At 42.2% G+C, this 17,465-nt stretch overlaps 15 non-coding genes across 15 annotated transcripts; 8 read left to right on the top strand and 7 right to left on the bottom strand.

Annotated features, from left to right (window-relative positions):
• Positions 1-222: 222 nt before the first annotated feature.
• Positions 223-295, top strand: trnak-cuu (transfer RNA lysine (anticodon CUU)). The gene has a single exon. It is a non-coding gene; the product is annotated as a tRNA-Lys (tRNA).
• Positions 296-2,996: 2,701 nt separating this feature from the next.
• trnak-cuu (transfer RNA lysine (anticodon CUU)) lies at positions 2,997-3,069 on the top strand. The gene has a single exon. It is a non-coding gene; the product is annotated as a tRNA-Lys (tRNA).
• An 85-nt stretch (positions 3,070-3,154) lies between these two features.
• Positions 3,155-3,228, bottom strand: trnan-guu (transfer RNA asparagine (anticodon GUU)). The gene has a single exon. It is a non-coding gene; the product is annotated as a tRNA-Asn (tRNA).
• A 1,151-nt stretch (positions 3,229-4,379) lies between these two features.
• trnak-cuu (transfer RNA lysine (anticodon CUU)) lies at positions 4,380-4,452 on the top strand. Its single transcript has one exon. It is a non-coding gene; the product is annotated as a tRNA-Lys (tRNA).
• An 89-nt stretch (positions 4,453-4,541) lies between these two features.
• On the bottom strand, positions 4,542-4,615 carry trnan-guu (transfer RNA asparagine (anticodon GUU)). Its single transcript has one exon. It is a non-coding gene; the product is annotated as a tRNA-Asn (tRNA).
• Positions 4,616-7,153: 2,538 nt separating this feature from the next.
• trnak-cuu (transfer RNA lysine (anticodon CUU)) lies at positions 7,154-7,226 on the top strand. The gene has a single exon. It is a non-coding gene; the product is annotated as a tRNA-Lys (tRNA).
• Positions 7,227-7,311: 85 nt separating this feature from the next.
• On the bottom strand, positions 7,312-7,385 carry trnan-guu (transfer RNA asparagine (anticodon GUU)). The gene has a single exon. It is a non-coding gene; the product is annotated as a tRNA-Asn (tRNA).
• Positions 7,386-8,536: 1,151 nt separating this feature from the next.
• On the top strand, positions 8,537-8,609 carry trnak-cuu (transfer RNA lysine (anticodon CUU)). The gene has a single exon. It is a non-coding gene; the product is annotated as a tRNA-Lys (tRNA).
• Positions 8,610-8,698: 89 nt separating this feature from the next.
• Positions 8,699-8,772, bottom strand: trnan-guu (transfer RNA asparagine (anticodon GUU)). The gene has a single exon. It is a non-coding gene; the product is annotated as a tRNA-Asn (tRNA).
• A 1,313-nt stretch (positions 8,773-10,085) lies between these two features.
• Positions 10,086-10,159, bottom strand: trnan-guu (transfer RNA asparagine (anticodon GUU)). The gene has a single exon. It is a non-coding gene; the product is annotated as a tRNA-Asn (tRNA).
• Positions 10,160-11,310: 1,151 nt separating this feature from the next.
• trnak-cuu (transfer RNA lysine (anticodon CUU)) lies at positions 11,311-11,383 on the top strand. The gene has a single exon. It is a non-coding gene; the product is annotated as a tRNA-Lys (tRNA).
• A 2,697-nt stretch (positions 11,384-14,080) lies between these two features.
• Positions 14,081-14,153, top strand: trnak-cuu (transfer RNA lysine (anticodon CUU)). The gene has a single exon. It is a non-coding gene; the product is annotated as a tRNA-Lys (tRNA).
• Positions 14,154-14,238: 85 nt separating this feature from the next.
• Positions 14,239-14,312, bottom strand: trnan-guu (transfer RNA asparagine (anticodon GUU)). Its single transcript has one exon. It is a non-coding gene; the product is annotated as a tRNA-Asn (tRNA).
• Positions 14,313-15,463: 1,151 nt separating this feature from the next.
• On the top strand, positions 15,464-15,536 carry trnak-cuu (transfer RNA lysine (anticodon CUU)). Its single transcript has one exon. It is a non-coding gene; the product is annotated as a tRNA-Lys (tRNA).
• Positions 15,537-15,625: 89 nt separating this feature from the next.
• Positions 15,626-15,699, bottom strand: trnan-guu (transfer RNA asparagine (anticodon GUU)). The gene has a single exon. It is a non-coding gene; the product is annotated as a tRNA-Asn (tRNA).
• Positions 15,700-17,465: the final 1,766 nt, after the last annotated feature.

The raw sequence follows: 17,465 nt of genomic DNA, 5'->3' as shown, positions 1-17,465 counted from the left end.
TACATTTTTGACCCCACTTCAAATGCTGCTGTTACCTGACCAGTTCGATTGTTAGTTTGCCAGATTCTCAATCTCTGGGATGTGAGATCATGCACCAGGTTTAGTGAATGTTTAAGGGTGAAGGTCTTTAGTCTCTGCACAAATTCCACAAACATAGCTCAGGTCCTGCTCAACATGTCAACATGTGGCGACAGCAAGTGCTTTTGGGGTCCTACATAAAACGCCCGGCTAGCTCAGTCGGTAGAGCATGAGACTCTTAATCTCAGGGTCGTGGGTTCGAGCCCCACGTTGGGCGAGAGGCTGATTTGTTTGAGAGAAATGTTGAAATTTAGTTAATCTGTTTGCGCAAAATACGTCTAAAAAAGAAGAGAAAGGAACATACATCGTCCCTGGGTGGGCTCGAACCACCATCCTTTCGGTTAACAGCTGAACGCGCTAACCGATTGCGCCACAGAGACCAGATGCTTCGGTGCTTACATAGTTCTTCCTCAAAAGAAAAACCCAACAAGCACATTCCTCCTGTTTGCTGGCTTTTGATGAAATGAGCCAATGCATAAAGGATGCAACATCAAGGTCACTCACACTTTTCTGCTAGCTTGTCTAAAATTTGCCCTTCCTTCAATTACTCACTTGTCACGACCTGCAGGTCTTCAAACAAAAGGTCAGTTTGTAGACCCTTTTCCTGTCACAGTTTTGATCCTTTTGTCCACCAGTCATCGGAATGTGTATGATTTTCACCAGTTTACACAGTGTAGCTCCCTTGCCTTCAGTTGCAGGGTTATGTCCTCTTAGATATGACGCTTTTGAAATTATATGTGAAAATGCACCCAAAACCTATTCAAAACAGATTTGATGGAAGCACTGCAGGAGCTCTGCTCCAAGACGCATTTTGTCCAGAAAATGTGGTGTCATGAATGCATCCATATCACCAACACACATTTACAAACCAAACCATAGGCAATAAAATACATGAGTAAACTGATTTGTGGACCTTTGTGGCACTTGGTACTGCTGAGATCAGGATCATTACAGAGTTCAGCAATCATTTTCCCAACTAGGTCATTGATACATTGGAATCCCCAATGTTTTCTGGAACAGAATATGCCTTTCGGATGAGAATAAAAAAAGACTTCAAGAACCAAAAAAGAAGTTAAGCTGCCTTCAGCTGATGTACTCAGACTAACGGGAAACACTTTAAATCCCAAGGTGAAATGCACATGGTCAAAATTTTATCAGGACAGAGTACATGTTTTACTTTGATATTAAGAGCGATCACTGGATTGTCTTCCAGTAAATTAATGTTTTCTTCCGCTACAAAATGTTTTTTCAACAACTATAAAGAGGCTATGCAACGAAACTGAGCGGGGATGTCAAGTGCCTTTAATGGTACATTTTTGACCCCACTTCAAATGCTGCTGTTACCTGACCAGTTCGATTGTTAGTTTGCCAGATTCTCAATCTCTGGGATGTGAGATCATGCACCAGGTTTAGTGAATGTTTAAGGGTGAAGGTCTTTAGTCTCTGCACAAATTCCACAAACATAGCTCAGGTCCTGCTCAACATGTCAACATGTGGCGACAGCAAGTGCTTTTGGGGTCCTACAAAAAACGTCCGGCTCGCTCAGTCGGTAGAGCATGAGACTCTTAATCTCAGGGTCGTGGGTTCGAGCCCCACGTTGGGCGAGAGGCTGATTTGTTTGAGAGAAATGTTGAAATTTAGTTAATCTGTTTGCGCAAAATACGTCTAAAAAAGAAGAGAAAGGAACATACATCTTCCCTGGGTGGGCTCGAACCACCATCCTTTCGGTTAACAGCCGAACGCGCTAACCGATTGCGCCACAGAGACCAGATGCTTCTGTGCTTACATAGTTCTTCCTCAAAAGAAAAACCCAACAAGCACATTCCTCCTGTTTGCTGGCTTTTGATGAAATGAGCCAATGCATAAAGGATGCAACATCAAGGTCACTCACACTTTTCTGCTAGCTTGTCTAAAATTTGCCCTTCCTTCAATTACTCACTTGTCAAGACCTGCAGGTCTTCAAACAAAAGGTCAGTTTGTAGACCCTTTTCCTGTCAAAGTTTTGATCCTTTTGTCCACCAGTCATCGGAATGTGTATGATTTTCACCAGTTTACACAGTGTAGCTCCCTTGCCTTCAGTTGCAGGGTTATGTCCTCTTAGATATGACGCTTTTGAAATTATATGTGAAAATGCACCCAAAACCTATTCAAAACAGATTTGATGGAAGCACTGCAGGAGCTCTGCTCCAAGACGCATTTTGTCCAGAAAATGTGGTGTCATGAATGCATCCATATCACCAACACACATTTACAAACCAAACCATAGGCAATAAAATACATGAGTAAACTGATTTGTGGACCTTTGTGGCACTTGGTACTGCTGAGATCAGGATCATTACAGAGTTCAGCAATCATTTTCCCAACTAGGTCATTGATACATTGGAATCCCCAATGTTTTCTGGAACAGAATATGCCTTTCGGATGAGAATAAAAAAAGACTTCAAGAACCAAAAAAGAAGTTAAGCTGCCTTCAGCTGATGTACTCAGACTAACGGGAAACACTTTAAATCCCAAGGTGAAATGCACATGGTCAAAATTTTATCAGGACAGAGTACATGTTTTACTTTGATATTAAGAGCGATCACTGGATTGTCTTCCAGTAAATTAATGTTTTCTTCCGCTACAAAACGTTTTTTCAACAACTATAAAGAGGCTATGCAACGAAACTGAGCGGGGATGTCAAGTGCCTTTAATGGTACATTTTTGACCCCACTTCAAATGCTGCTGTTACCTGACCAGTTCGATTGTTAGTTTGCCAGATTCTCAATCTCTGGGATGTGAGATCATGCACCAGGTTTAGTGAATGTTTAAGGGTGAAGGTCTTTAGTCTCTGCACAAATTCCACAAACATAGCTCAGGTCCTGCTCAACATGTCAACATGTGGCGACAGCAAGTGCTTTTGGGGTCCTACATAAAACGCCCGGCTAGCTCAGTCGGTATAGCATGAGACTCTTAATCTCAGGGTCGTGGGTTCGAGCCCCACGTTGGGCGAGAGGCTGATTTGTTTGAGAGAAATGTTGAAATTTAGTTAATCTGCGCAAAATACGTCTAAAAAAGAAGAGAAAGGAACATACATCGTCCCTGGGTGGGCTCGAACCACCATCCTTTCGGTTAACAGCCGAACGCGCTAACCGATTGCGCCACAGAGACCAGATGCTTCGGTGCTTACATAGTTCTTCCTCAAAAGAAAAACCCAACAAGCACATTCCTCCTGTTTGCTGGCTTGTGATGAAATGAGCCAATGCATAAAGGATGCAACATCAAGGTCACTCACACTTTTCTGCTAGCTTGTCTAAAATTTGCCCTTCCTTCAATTACTCACTTGTCACGACCTGCAGGTCTTCAAACAAAAGGTCAGTTTGTAGACCCTTTTCCTGTCACAGTTTTGATCCTTTTGTCCACCAGTCATCGGAATGTGTATGATTTTCACCAGTTTACACAGTGTAGCTCCCTTGCCTTCAGTTGCAGGGTTATGTCCTCTTAGATATGACGCTTTTGAAATTATATGTGAAAATGCACCCAAAACCTATTCAAAACAGATTTGATGGAAGCACTGCAGGAGCTCTGCTCCAAGACGCATTTTGTCCAGAAAATGTGGTGTCATGAATGCATCCATATCACCAACACACATTTACAAACCAAACCATAGGCAATAAAATACATGAGTAAACTGATTTGTGGACCTTTGTGGCACTTGGTACTGCTGAGATCAGGATCATTACAGAGTTCAGCAATCATTTTCCCAACTAGGTCATTGATACATTGGAATCCCCAATGTTTTCTGGAACAGAATATGCCTTTCGGATGAGAATAAAAAAAGACTTCAAGAACCAAAAAAGAAGTTAAGCTGCCTTCAGCTGATGTACTCAGACTAACGGGAAACACTTTAAATCCCAAGGTGAAATGCACATGGTCAAAATTTTATCAGGACAGAGTACATGTTTTACTTTGATATTAAGAGCGATCACTGGATTGTCTTCCAGTAAATTAATGTTTTCTTCCGCTACAAAACGTTTTTTCAACAACTATAAAGAGGCTATGCAACGAAACTGAGCGGGGATGTCAAGTGCCTTTAATGGTACATTTTTGACCCCACTTCAAATGCTGCTGTTACCTGACCAGTTCGATTGTTAGTTTGCCAGATTCTCAATCTCTGGGATGTGAGATCATGCACCAGGTTTAGTGAATGTTTAAGGGTGAAGGTCTTTAGTCTCTGCACAAATTCCACAAACATAGCTCAGGTCCTGCTCAACATGTCAACATGTGGCGACAGCAAGTGCTTTTGGGGTCCTACATAAAACGCCCGGCTAGCTCAGTCGGTAGAGCATGAGACTCTTAATCTCAGGGTCGTGGGTTCGAGCCCCACGTTGGGCGAGAGGCTGATTTGTTTGAGAGAAATGTTGAAATTTAGTTAATCTGTTTGCGCAAAATATGTCTAAAAAAGAAGAGAAAGGAACATACATCGTCCCTGGGTGGGCTCGAACCACCATCCTTTCGGTTAACAGCCGAACGCGCTAACCGATTGCGCCACAGAGACCAGATGCTTCGGTGCTTACATAGTTCTTCCTCAAAAGAAAAACCCAACAAGCACATTCCTCCTGTTTGCTGGCTTTTGATGAAATGAGCCAATGCATAAAGGATGCAACATCAAGGTCACTCACACTTTTCTGCTAGCTTGTCTAAAATTTGCCCTTCCTTCAATTACTCACTTGTCACGACCTGCAGGTCTTCAAACAAAAGGTCAGTTTGTAGACCCTTTTCCTGTCACAGTTTTGATCCTTTTGTCCACCAGTCATCGGAATGTGTATGATTTTCACCAGTTTACACAGTGTAGCTCCCTTGCCTTCAGTTGCAGGGTTATGTCCTCTTAGATATGACGCTTTTGAAATTATATGTGAAAATGCACCCAAAACCTATTCAAAACAGATTTGATGGAAGCACTGCAGGAGCTCTGCTCCAAGACGCATTTTGTCCAGAAAATGTGGTGTCATGAATGCATCCATATCACCAACACACATTTACAAACCAAACCATAGGCAATAAAATACATGAGTAAACTGATTTGTGGACCTTTGTGGCACTTGGTACTGCTGAGATCAGGATCATTACAGAGTTCAGCAATCATTTTCCCAACTAGGTCATTGATACATTGGAATCCCCAATGTTTTCTGGAACAGAATATGCCTTTCGGATGAGAATAAAAAAAGACTTCAAGAACCAAAAAAGAAGTTAAGCTGCCTTCAGCTGATGTACTCAGACTAACGGGAAACACTTTAAATCCCAAGGTGAAATGCACATGGTCAAAATTTTATCAGGACAGAGTACATGTTTTACTTTGATATTAAGAGCGATCACTGGATTGTCTTCCAGTAAATTAATGTTTTCTTCCGCTACAAAATGTTTTTTCAACAACTATAAAGAGGCTATGCAACGAAACTGAGCGGGGATGTCAAGTGCCTTTAATGGTACATTTTTGACCCCACTTCAAATGCTGCTGTTACCTGACCAGTTCGATTGTTAGTTTGCCAGATTCTCAATCTCTGGGATGTGAGATCATGCACCAGGTTTAGTGAATGTTTAAGGGTGAAGGTCTTTAGTCTCTGCACAAATTCCACAAACATAGCTCAGGTCCTGCTCAACATGTCAACATGTGGCGACAGCAAGTGCTTTTGGGGTCCTACAAAAAACGTCCGGCTCGCTCAGTCGGTAGAGCATGAGACTCTTAATCTCAGGGTCGTGGGTTCGAGCCCCACGTTGGGCGAGAGGCTGATTTGTTTGAGAGAAATGTTGAAATTTAGTTAATCTGTTTGCGCAAAATACGTCTAAAAAAGAAGAGAAAGGAACATACATCTTCCCTGGGTGGGCTCGAACCACCATCCTTTCGGTTAACAGCCGAACGCGCTAACCGATTGCGCCACAGAGACCAGATGCTTCTGTGCTTACATAGTTCTTCCTCAAAAGAAAAACCCAACAAGCACATTCCTCCTGTTTGCTGGCTTTTGATGAAATGAGCCAATGCATAAAGGATGCAACATCAAGGTCACTCACACTTTTCTGCTAGCTTGTCTAAAATTTGCCCTTCCTTCAATTACTCACTTGTCAAGACCTGCAGGTCTTCAAACAAAAGGTCAGTTTGTAGACCCTTTTCCTGTCAAAGTTTTGATCCTTTTGTCCACCAGTCATCGGAATGTGTATGATTTTCACCAGTTTACACAGTGTAGCTCCCTTGCCTTCAGTTGCAGGGTTATGTCCTCTTAGATATGACGCTTTTGAAATTATATGTGAAAATGCACCCAAAACCTATTCAAAACAGATTTGATGGAAGCACTGCAGGAGCTCTGCTCCAAGACGCATTTTGTCCAGAAAATGTGGTGTCATGAATGCATCCATATCACCAACACACATTTACAAACCAAACCATAGGCAATAAAATACATGAGTAAACTGATTTGTGGACCTTTGTGGCACTTGGTACTGCTGAGATCAGGATCATTACAGAGTTCAGCAATCATTTTCCCAACTAGGTCATTGATACATTGGAATCCCCAATGTTTTCTGGAACAGAATATGCCTTTCGGATGAGAATAAAAAAAGACTTCAAGAACCAAAAAAGAAGTTAAGCTGCCTTCAGCTGATGTACTCAGACTAACGGGAAACACTTTAAATCCCAAGGTGAAATGCACATGGTCAAAATTTTATCAGGACAGAGTACATGTTTTACTTTGATATTAAGAGCGATCACTGGATTGTCTTCCAGTAAATTAATGTTTTCTTCCGCTACAAAACGTTTTTTCAACAACTATAAAGAGGCTATGCAACGAAACTGAGCGGGGATGTCAAGTGCCTTTAATGGTACATTTTTGACCCCACTTCAAATGCTGCTGTTACCTGACCAGTTCGATTGTTAGTTTGCCAGATTCTCAATCTCTGGGATGTGAGATCATGCACCAGGTTTAGTGAATGTTTAAGGGTGAAGGTCTTTAGTCTCTGCACAAATTCCACAAACATAGCTCAGGTCCTGCTCAACATGTCAACATGTGGCGACAGCAAGTGCTTTTGGGGTCCTACATAAAACGCCCGGCTAGCTCAGTCGGTATAGCATGAGACTCTTAATCTCAGGGTCGTGGGTTCGAGCCCCACGTTGGGCGAGAGGCTGATTTGTTTGAGAGAAATGTTGAAATTTAGTTAATCTGCGCAAAATACGTCTAAAAAAGAAGAGAAAGGAACATACATCGTCCCTGGGTGGGCTCGAACCACCATCCTTTCGGTTAACAGCCGAACGCGCTAACCGATTGCGCCACAGAGACCAGATGCTTCGGTGCTTACATAGTTCTTCCTCAAAAGAAAAACCCAACAAGCACATTCCTCCTGTTTGCTGGCTTGTGATGAAATGAGCCAATGCATAAAGGATGCAACATCAAGGTCACTCACACTTTTCTGCTAGCTTGTCTAAAATTTGCCCTTCCTTCAATTACTCACTTGTCACGACCTGCAGGTCTTCAAACAAAAGGTCAGTTTGTAGACCCTTTTCCTGTCACAGTTTTGATCCTTTTGTCCACCAGTCATCGGAATGTGTATGATTTTCACCAGTTTACACAGTGTAGCTCCCTTGCCTTCAGTTGCAGGGTTATGTCCTCTTAGATATGACGCTTTTGAAATTATATGTGAAAATGCACCCAAAACCTATTCAAAACAGATTTGATGGAAGCACTGCAGGAGCTCTGCTCCAAGACGCATTTTGTCCAGAAAATGTGGTGTCATGAATGCATCCATATCACCAACACACATTTACAAACCAAACCATAGGCAATAAAATACATGAGTAAACTGATTTGTGGACCTTTGTGGCACTTGGTACTGCTGAGATCAGGATCATTACAGAGTTCAGCAATCATTTTCCCAACTAGGCCATTGATACATTGGAATCCCCAATGTTTTCTGGAACAGAATATGCCTTTCGGATGAGAATAAAAAAAGACTTCAAGAACCAAAAAAGAAGTTAAGCTGCCTTCAGCTGATGTACTCAGACTAACGGGAAACACTTTAAATCCCAAGGTGAAATGCACATGGTCAAAATTTTATCAGGACAGAGTACATGTTTTACTTTGATATTAAGAGCGATCACTGGATTGTCTTCCAGTAAATTAATGTTTTCTTCCGCTACAAAATGTTTTTTCAACAACTATAAAGAGGCTATGCAACGAAACTGAGCGGGGATGTCAAGTGCCTTTAATGGTACATTTTTGACCCCACTTCAAATGCTGCTGTTACCTGACCAGTTCGATTGTTAGTTTGCCAGATTCTCAATCTCTGGGATGTGAGATCATGCACCAGGTTTAGTGAATGTTTAAGGGTGAAGGTCTTTAGTCTCTGCACAAATTCCACAAACATAGCTCAGGTCCTGCTCAACATGTCAACATGTGGCGACAGCAAGTGCTTTTGGGGTCCTACATAAAACGCCCGGCTAGCTCAGTCGGTAGAGCATGAGACTCTTAATCTCAGGGTCGTGGGTTCGAGCCCCACGTTGGGCGAGAGGCTGATTTGTTTGAGAGAAATGTTGAAATTTAGTTAATCTGTTTGCGCAAAATATGTCTAAAAAAGAAGAGAAAGGAACATACATCGTCCCTGGGTGGGCTCGAACCACCATCCTTTCGGTTAACAGCCGAACGCGCTAACCGATTGCGCCACAGAGACCAGATGCTTCGGTGCTTACATAGTTCTTCCTCAAAAGAAAAACCCAACAAGCACATTCCTCCTGTTTGCTGGCTTTTGATGAAATGAGCCAATGCATAAAGGATGCAACATCAAGGTCACTCACACTTTTCTGCTAGCTTGTCTAAAATTTGCCCTTCCTTCAATTACTCACTTGTCACGACCTGCAGGTCTTCAAACAAAAGGTCAGTTTGTAGACCCTTTTCCTGTCACAGTTTTGATCCTTTTGTCCACCAGTCATCGGAATGTGTATGATTTTCACCAGTTTACACAGTGTAGCTCCCTTGCCTTCAGTTGCAGGGTTATGTCCTCTTAGATATGACGCTTTTGAAATTATATGTGAAAATGCACCCAAAACCTATTCAAAACAGATTTGATGGAAGCACTGCAGGAGCTCTGCTCCAAGACGCATTTTGTCCAGAAAATGTGGTGTCATGAATGCATCCATATCACCAACACACATTTACAAACCAAACCATAGGCAATAAAATACATGAGTAAACTGATTTGTGGACCTTTGTGGCACTTGGTACTGCTGAGATCAGGATCATTACAGAGTTCAGCAATCATTTTCCCAACTAGGTCATTGATACATTGGAATCCCCAATGTTTTCTGGAACAGAATATGCCTTTCGGATGAGAATAAAAAAAGACTTCAAGAACCAAAAAAGAAGTTAAGCTGCCTTCAGCTGATGTACTCAGACTAACGGGAAACACTTTAAATCCCAAGGTGAAATGCACATGGTCAAAATTTTATCAGGACAGAGTACATGTTTTACTTTGATATTAAGAGCGATCACTGGATTGTCTTCCAGTAAATTAATGTTTTCTTCCGCTACAAAATGTTTTTTCAACAACTATAAAGAGGCTATGCAACGAAACTGAGCGGGGATGTCAAGTGCCTTTAATGGTACATTTTTGACCCCACTTCAAATGCTGCTGTTACCTGACCAGTTCGATTGTTAGTTTGCCAGATTCTCAATCTCTGGGATGTGAGATCATGCACCAGGTTTAGTGAATGTTTAAGGGTGAAGGTCTTTAGTCTCTGCACAAATTCCACAAACATAGCTCAGGTCCTGCTCAACATGTCAACATGTGGCGACAGCAAGTGCTTTTGGGGTCCTACAAAAAACGTCCGGCTCGCTCAGTCGGTAGAGCATGAGACTCTTAATCTCAGGGTCGTGCGTTCGAGCCCCACGTTGGGCGAGAGGCTGATTTGTTTGAGAGAAATGTTGAAATTTAGTTAATCTGTTTGCGCAAAATACGTCTAAAAAAGAAGAGAAAGGAACATACATCGTCCCTGGGTGGGCTCGAACCACCATCCTTTCGGTTAACAGCCGAACGCGCTAACCGATTGCGCCACAGAGACCAGATGCTTCGGTGCTTACATAGTTCTTCCTCAAAAGAAAAACCCAACAAGCACATTCCTCCTGTTTGCTGGCTTTTGATGAAATGAGCCAATGCATAAAGGATGCAACATCAAGGTCACTCACACTTTTCTGCTAGCTTGTCTAAAATTTGCCCTTCCTTCAATTACTCACTTGTCACGACCTGCAGGTCTTCAAACAAAAGGTCAGTTTGTAGACCCTTTTCCTGTCAAAGTTTTGATCCTTTTGTCCACCAGTCATCGGAATGTGTATGATTTTCACCAGTTTACACAGTGTAGCTCCCTTGCCTTCAGTTGCAGGGTTATGTCCTCTTAGATATGACGCTTTTGAAATTATATGTGAAAATGCACCCAAAACCTATTCAAAACAGATTTGATGGAAGCACTGCAGGAGCTCTGCTCCAAGACGCATTTTGTCCAGAAAATGTGGTGTCATGAATGCATCCATATCACCAACACACATTTACAAACCAAACCATAGGCAATAAAATACATGAGTAAACTGATTTGTGGACCTTTGTGGCACTTGGTACTGCTGAGATCAGGATCATTACAGAGTTCAGCAATCATTTTCCCAACTAGGTCATTGATACATTGGAATCCCCAATGTTTTCTGGAACAGAATATGCCTTTCGGATGAGAATAAAAAAAGACTTCAAGAACCAAAAAAGAAGTTAAGCTGCCTTCAGCTGATGTACTCAGACTAACGGGAAACACTTTAAATCCCAAGGTGAAATGCACATGGTCAAAATTTTATCAGGACAGAGTACATGTTTTACTTTGATATTAAGAGCGATCACTGGATTGTCTTCCAGTAAATTAATGTTTTCTTCCGCTACAAAACGTTTTTTCAACAACTATAAAGAGGCTATGCAACGAAACTGAGCGGGGATGTCAAGTGCCTTTAATGGTACATTTTTGACCCCACTTCAAATGCTGCTGTTACCTGACCAGTTCGATTGTTAGTTTGCCAGATTCTCAATCTCTGGGATGTGAGATCATGCACCAGGTTTAGTGAATGTTTAAGGGTGAAGGTCTTTAGTCTCTGCACAAATTCCACAAACATAGCTCAGGTCCTGCTCAACATGTCAACATGTGGCGACAGCAAGTGCTTTTGGGGTCCTACATAAAACGCCCGGCTAGCTCAGTCGGTAGAGCATGAGACTCTTAATCTCAGGGTCGTGGGTTCGAGCCCCACGTTGGGCGAGAGGCTGATTTGTTTGAGAGAAATGTTGAAATTTAGTTAATCTGCGCAAAATACGTCTAAAAAAGAAGAGAAAGGAACATACATCGTCCCTGGGTGGGCTCGAACCACCATCCTTTCGGTTAACAGCCGAACGTGCTAACCGATTGCGCCACAGAGACCAGATGCTTCGGTGCTTACATAGTTCTTCCTCAAAAGAAAAACCCAACAAGCACATTCCTCCTGTTTGCTGGCTTTTGATGAAATGAGCCAATGCATAAAGGATGCAACATCAAGGTCACTCACACTTTTCTGCTAGCTTGTCTAAAATTTGCCCTTCCTTCAATTACTCACTTGTCACGACCTGCAGGTCTTCAAACAAAAGGTCAGTTTGTAGACCCTTTTCCTGTCACAGTTTTGATCCTTTTGTCCACCAGTCATCGGAATGTGTATGATTTTCACCAGTTTACACAGTGTAGCTCCCTTGCCTTCAGTTGCAGGGTTATGTCCTCTTAGATATGACGCTTTTGAAATTATATGTGAAAATGCACCCAAAACCTATTCAAAACAGATTTGATGGAAGCACTGCAGGAGCTCTGCTCCAAGACGCATTTTGTCCAGAAAATGTGGTGTCATGAATGCATCCATATCACCAACACACATTTACAAACCAAACCATAGGCAATAAAATACATGAGTAAACTGATTTGTGGACCTTTGTGGCACTTGGTACTGCTGAGATCAGGATCATTACAGAGTTCAGCAATCATTTTCCCAACTAGGTCATTGATACATTGGAATCCCCAATGTTTTCTGGAACAGAATATGCCTTTCGGATGAGAATAAAAAAAGACTTCAAGAACCAAAAAAGAAGTTAAGCTGCCTTCAGCTGATGTACTCAGACTAACGGGAAACACTTTAAATCCCAAGGTGAAATGCACATGGTCAAAATTTTATCAGGACAGAGTACATGTTTTACTTTGATATTAAGAGCGATCACTGGATTGTCTTCCAGTAAATTAATGTTTTCTTCCGCTACAAAATGTTTTTTCAACAACTATAAAGAGGCTATGCAACGAAACTGAGCGGGGATGTCAAGTGCCTTTAATGGTACATTTTTGACCCCACTTCAAATGCTGCTGTTACCTGACCAGTTCGATTGTTAGTTTGCCAGATTCTCAATCTCTGGGATGTGAGATCATGCACCAGGTTTAGTGAATGTTTAAGGGTGAAGGTCTTTAGTCTCTGCACAAATTCCACAAACATAGCTCAGGTCCTGCTCAACATGTCAACATGTGGCGACAGCAAGTGCTTTTGGGGTCCTACAAATAACGTCCGGCTCGCTCAGTCGGTAGAGCATGAGACTCTTAATCTCAGGGTCGTGGGTTCGAGCCCCACGTTGGGCGAGAGGCTGATTTGTTTGAGAGAAATGTTGAAATTTAGTTAATCTGTTTGCGCAAAATACGTCTAAAAAAGAAGAGAAAGGAACATACATCTTCCCTGGGTGGGCTCGAACCACCATCCTTTCGGTTAACAGCCGAACGCGCTAACCGATTGCGCCACAGAGACCAGATGCTTCTGTGCTTACATAGTTCTTCCTCAAAAGAAAAACCCAACAAGCACATTCCTCCTGTTTGCTGGCTTTTGATGAAATGAGCCAATGCATAAAGGATGCAACATCAAGGTCACTCACACTTTTCTGCTAGCTTGTCTAAAATTTGCCCTTCCTTCAATTACTCACTTGTCAAGACCTGCAGGTCTTCAAACAAAAGGTCAGTTTGTAGACCCTTTTCCTGTCAAAGTTTTGATCCTTTTGTCCACCAGTCATCGGAATGTGTATGATTTTCACCAGTTTACACAGTGTAGCTCCCTTGCCTTCAGTTGCAGGGTTATGTCCTCTTAGATATGACGCTTTTGAAATTATATGTGAAAATGCACCCAAAACCTATTCAAAACAGATTTGATGGAAGCACTGCAGGAGCTCTGCTCCAAGACGCATTTTGTCCAGAAAATGTGGTGTCATGAATGCATCCATATCACCAACACACATTTACAAACCAAACCATAGGCAATAAAATACATGAGTAAACTGATTTGTGGACCTTTGTGGCACTTGGTACTGCTGAGATCAGGATCATTACAGAGTTCAGCAATCATTTTCCCAACTAGGTCATTGATACTTTGGAATCCCCAATGTTTTCTGGAACAGAATATGCCTTTCGGATGAGAATAAAAAAAGACTTCAAGAACCAAAAAAGAAGTTAAGCTGCCTTCAGCTGATGTACTCAGACTAACGGGAAACACTTTAAATCCCAAGGTGAAATGCACATGGTCAAAATTTTATCAGGACAGAGTACATGTTTTACTTTGATATTAAGAGCGATCACTGGATTGTCTTCCAGTAAATTAATGTTTTCTTCCGCTACAAAACGTTTTTTCAACAACTATAAAGAGGCTATGCAACGAAACTGAGCGGGGATGTCAAGTGCCTTTAATGGTACATTTTTGACCCCACTTCAAATGCTGCTGTTACCTGACCAGTTCGATTGTTAGTTTGCCAGATTCTCAATCTCTGGGATGTGAGATCATGCACCAGGTTTAGTGAATGTTTAAGGGTGAAGGTCTTTAGTCTCTGCACAAATTCCACAAACATAGCTCAGGTCCTGCTCAACATGTCAACATGTGGCGACAGCAAGTGCTTTTGGGGTCCTACATAAAACGCCCGGCTAGCTCAGTCGGTATAGCATGAGACTCTTAATCTCAGGGTCGTGGGTTCGAGCCCCACGTTGGGCGAGAGGCTGATTTGTTTGAGAGAAATGTTGAAATTTAGTTAATCTGCGCAAAATACGTCTAAAAAAGAAGAGAAAGGAACATACATCGTCCCTGGGTGGGCTCGAACCACCATCCTTTCGGTTAACAGCCGAACGCGCTAACCGATTGCGCCACAGAGACCAGATGCTTCGGTGCTTACATAGTTCTTCCTCAAAAGAAAAACCCAACAAGCACATTCCTCCTGTTTGCTGGCTTGTGATGAAATGAGCCAATGCATAAAGGATGCAACATCAAGGTCACTCACACTTTTCTGCTAGCTTGTCTAAAATTTGCCCTTCCTTCAATTACTCACTTGTCACGACCTGCAGGTCTTCAAACAAAAGGTCAGTTTGTAGACCCTTTTCCTGTCACAGTTTTGATCCTTTTGTCCACCAGTCATCGGAATGTGTATGATTTTCACCAGTTTACACAGTGTAGCTCCCTTGCCTTCAGTTGCAGGGTTATGTCCTCTTAGATATGACGCTTTTGAAATTATATGTGAAAATGCACCCAAAACCTATTCAAAACAGATTTGATGGAAGCACTGCAGGAGCTCTGCTCCAAGACGCATTTTGTCCAGAAAATGTGGTGTCATGAATGCATCCATATCACCAACACACATTTACAAACCAAACCATAGGCAATAAAATACATGAGTAAACTGATTTGTGGACCTTTGTGGCACTTGGTACTGCTGAGATCAGGATCATTACAGAGTTCAGCAATCATTTTCCCAACTAGGCCATTGATACATTGGAATCCCCAATGTTTTCTGGAACAGAATATGCCTTTCGGATGAGAATAAAAAAAGACTTCAAGAACCAAAAAAGAAGTTAAGCTGCCTTCAGCTGATGTACTCAGACTAACGGGAAACACTTTAAATCCCAAGGTGAAATGCACATGGTCAAAATTTTATCAGGACAGAGTACATGTTTTACTTTGATATTAAGAGCGATCACTGGATTGTCTTCCAGTAAATTAATGTTTTCTTCCGCTACAAAATGTTTTTTCAACAACTATAAAGAGGCTATGCAACGAAACTGAGCGGGGATGTCAAGTGCCTTTAATGGTACATTTTTGACCCCACTTCAAATGCTGCTGTTACCTGACCAGTTCGATTGTTAGTTTGCCAGATTCTCAATCTCTGGGATGTGAGATCATGCACCAGGTTTAGTGAATGTTTAAGGGTGAAGGTCTTTAGTCTCTGCACAAATTCCACAAACATAGCTCAGGTCCGGCTCAACATGTCAACATGTGGCGACAGCAAGTGCTTTTGGGGTCCTACATAAAACGCCCGGCTAGCTCAGTCGGTAGAGCATGAGACTCTTAATCTCAGGGTCGTGGGTTCGAGCCCCACGTTGGGCGAGAGGCTGATTTGTTTGAGAGAAATGTTGAAATTTAGTTAATCTGTTTGCGCAAAATATGTCTAAAAAAGAAGAGAAAGGAACATACATCGTCCCTGGGTGGGCTCGAACCACCATCCTTTCGGTTAACAGCCGAACGCGCTAACCGATTGCGCCACAGAGACCAGATGCTTCGGTGCTTACATAGTTCTTCCTCAAAAGAAAAACCCAACAAGCACATTCCTCCTGTTTGCTGGCTTTTGATGAAATGAGCCAATGCATAAAGGATGCAACATCAAGGTCACTCACACTTTTCTGCTAGCTTGTCTAAAATTTGCCCTTCCTTCAATTACTCACTTGTCACGACCTGCAGGTCTTCAAACAAAAGGTCAGTTTGTAGACCCTTTTCCTGTCACAGTTTTGATCCTTTTGTCCACCAGTCATCGGAATGTGTATGATTTTCACCAGTTTACACAGTGTAGCTCCCTTGCCTTCAGTTGCAGGGTTATGTCCTCTTAGATATGACGCTTTTGAAATTATATGTGAAAATGCACCCAAAACCTATTCAAAACAGATTTGATGGAAGCACTGCAGGAGCTCTGCTCCAAGACGCATTTTGTCCAGAAAATGTGGTGTCATGAATGCATCCATATCACCAACACACATTTACAAACCAAACCATAGGCAATAAAATACATGAGTAAACTGATTTGTGGACCTTTGTGGCACTTGGTACTGCTGAGATCAGGATCATTACAGAGTTCAGCAATCATTTTCCCAACTAGGTCATTGATACATTGGAATCCCCAATGTTTTCTGGAACAGAATATGCCTTTCGGATGAGAATAAAAAAAGACTTCAAGAACCAAAAAAGAAGTTAAGCTGCCTTCAGCTGATGTACTCAGACTAACGGGAAACACTTTAAATCCCAAGGTGAAATGCACATGGTCAAAATTTTATCAGGACAGAGTACATGTTTTACTTTGATATTAAGAGCGATCACTGGATTGTCTTCCAGTAAATTAATGTTTTCTTCCGCTACAAAATGTTTTTTCAACAACTATAAAGAGGCTATGCAACGAAACTGAGCGGGGATGTCAAGTGCCTTTAATGGTACATTTTTGACCCCACTTCAAATGCTGCTGTTACCTGACCAGTTCGATTGTTAGTTTGCCAGATTCTCAATCTCTGGGATGTGAGATCATGCACCAGGTTTAGTGAATGTTTAAGGGTGAAGGTCTTTAGTCTCTGCACAAATTCCACAAACATAGCTCAGGTCCTGCTCAACATGTCAACATGTGGCGACAGCAAGTGCTTTTGGGGTCCTACAAAAAACGTCCGGCTCGCTCAGTCGGTAGAGCATGAGACTCTTAATCTCAGGGTCGTGGGTTCGAGCCCCACGTTGGGCGAGAGGCTGATTTGTTTGAGAGAAATGTTGAAATTTAGTTAATCTGTTTGCGCAAAATACGTCTAAAAAAGAAGAGAAAGGAACATACATCTTCCCTGGGTGGGCTCGAACCACCATCCTTTCGGTTAACAGCCGAACGCGCTAACCGATTGCGCCACAGAGACCAGATGCTTCGGTGCTTACATAGTTCTTCCTCAAAAGAAAAACCCAACAAGCACATTCCTCCTGTTTGCTGGCTTTTGATGAAATGAGCCAATGCATAAAGGATGCAACATCAAGGTCACTCACACTTTTCTGCTAGCTTGTCTAAAATTTGCCCTTCCTTCAATTACTCACTTGTCACGACCTGCAGGTCTTCAAACAAAAGGTCAGTTTGTAGACCCTTTTCCTGTCAAAGTTTTGATCCTTTTGTCCACCAGTCATCGGAATGTGTATGATTTTCACCAGTTTACACAGTGTAGCTCCCTTGCCTTCAGTTGCAGGGTTATGTCCTCTTAGATATGACGCTTTTGAAATTATATGTGAAAATGCACCCAAAACCTA

The sequence above is a fragment of the Brachyhypopomus gauderio genome, chromosome 1 (assembly GCF_052324685.1).
Source record: "Brachyhypopomus gauderio isolate BG-103 chromosome 1, BGAUD_0.2, whole genome shotgun sequence".
NCBI lineage: Eukaryota > Metazoa > Chordata > Actinopteri > Gymnotiformes > Hypopomidae > Brachyhypopomus > Brachyhypopomus gauderio.
Note: the sequence above shows the minus strand (reverse complement) of the source record. Positions and strands in the feature narration are given on the sequence as shown.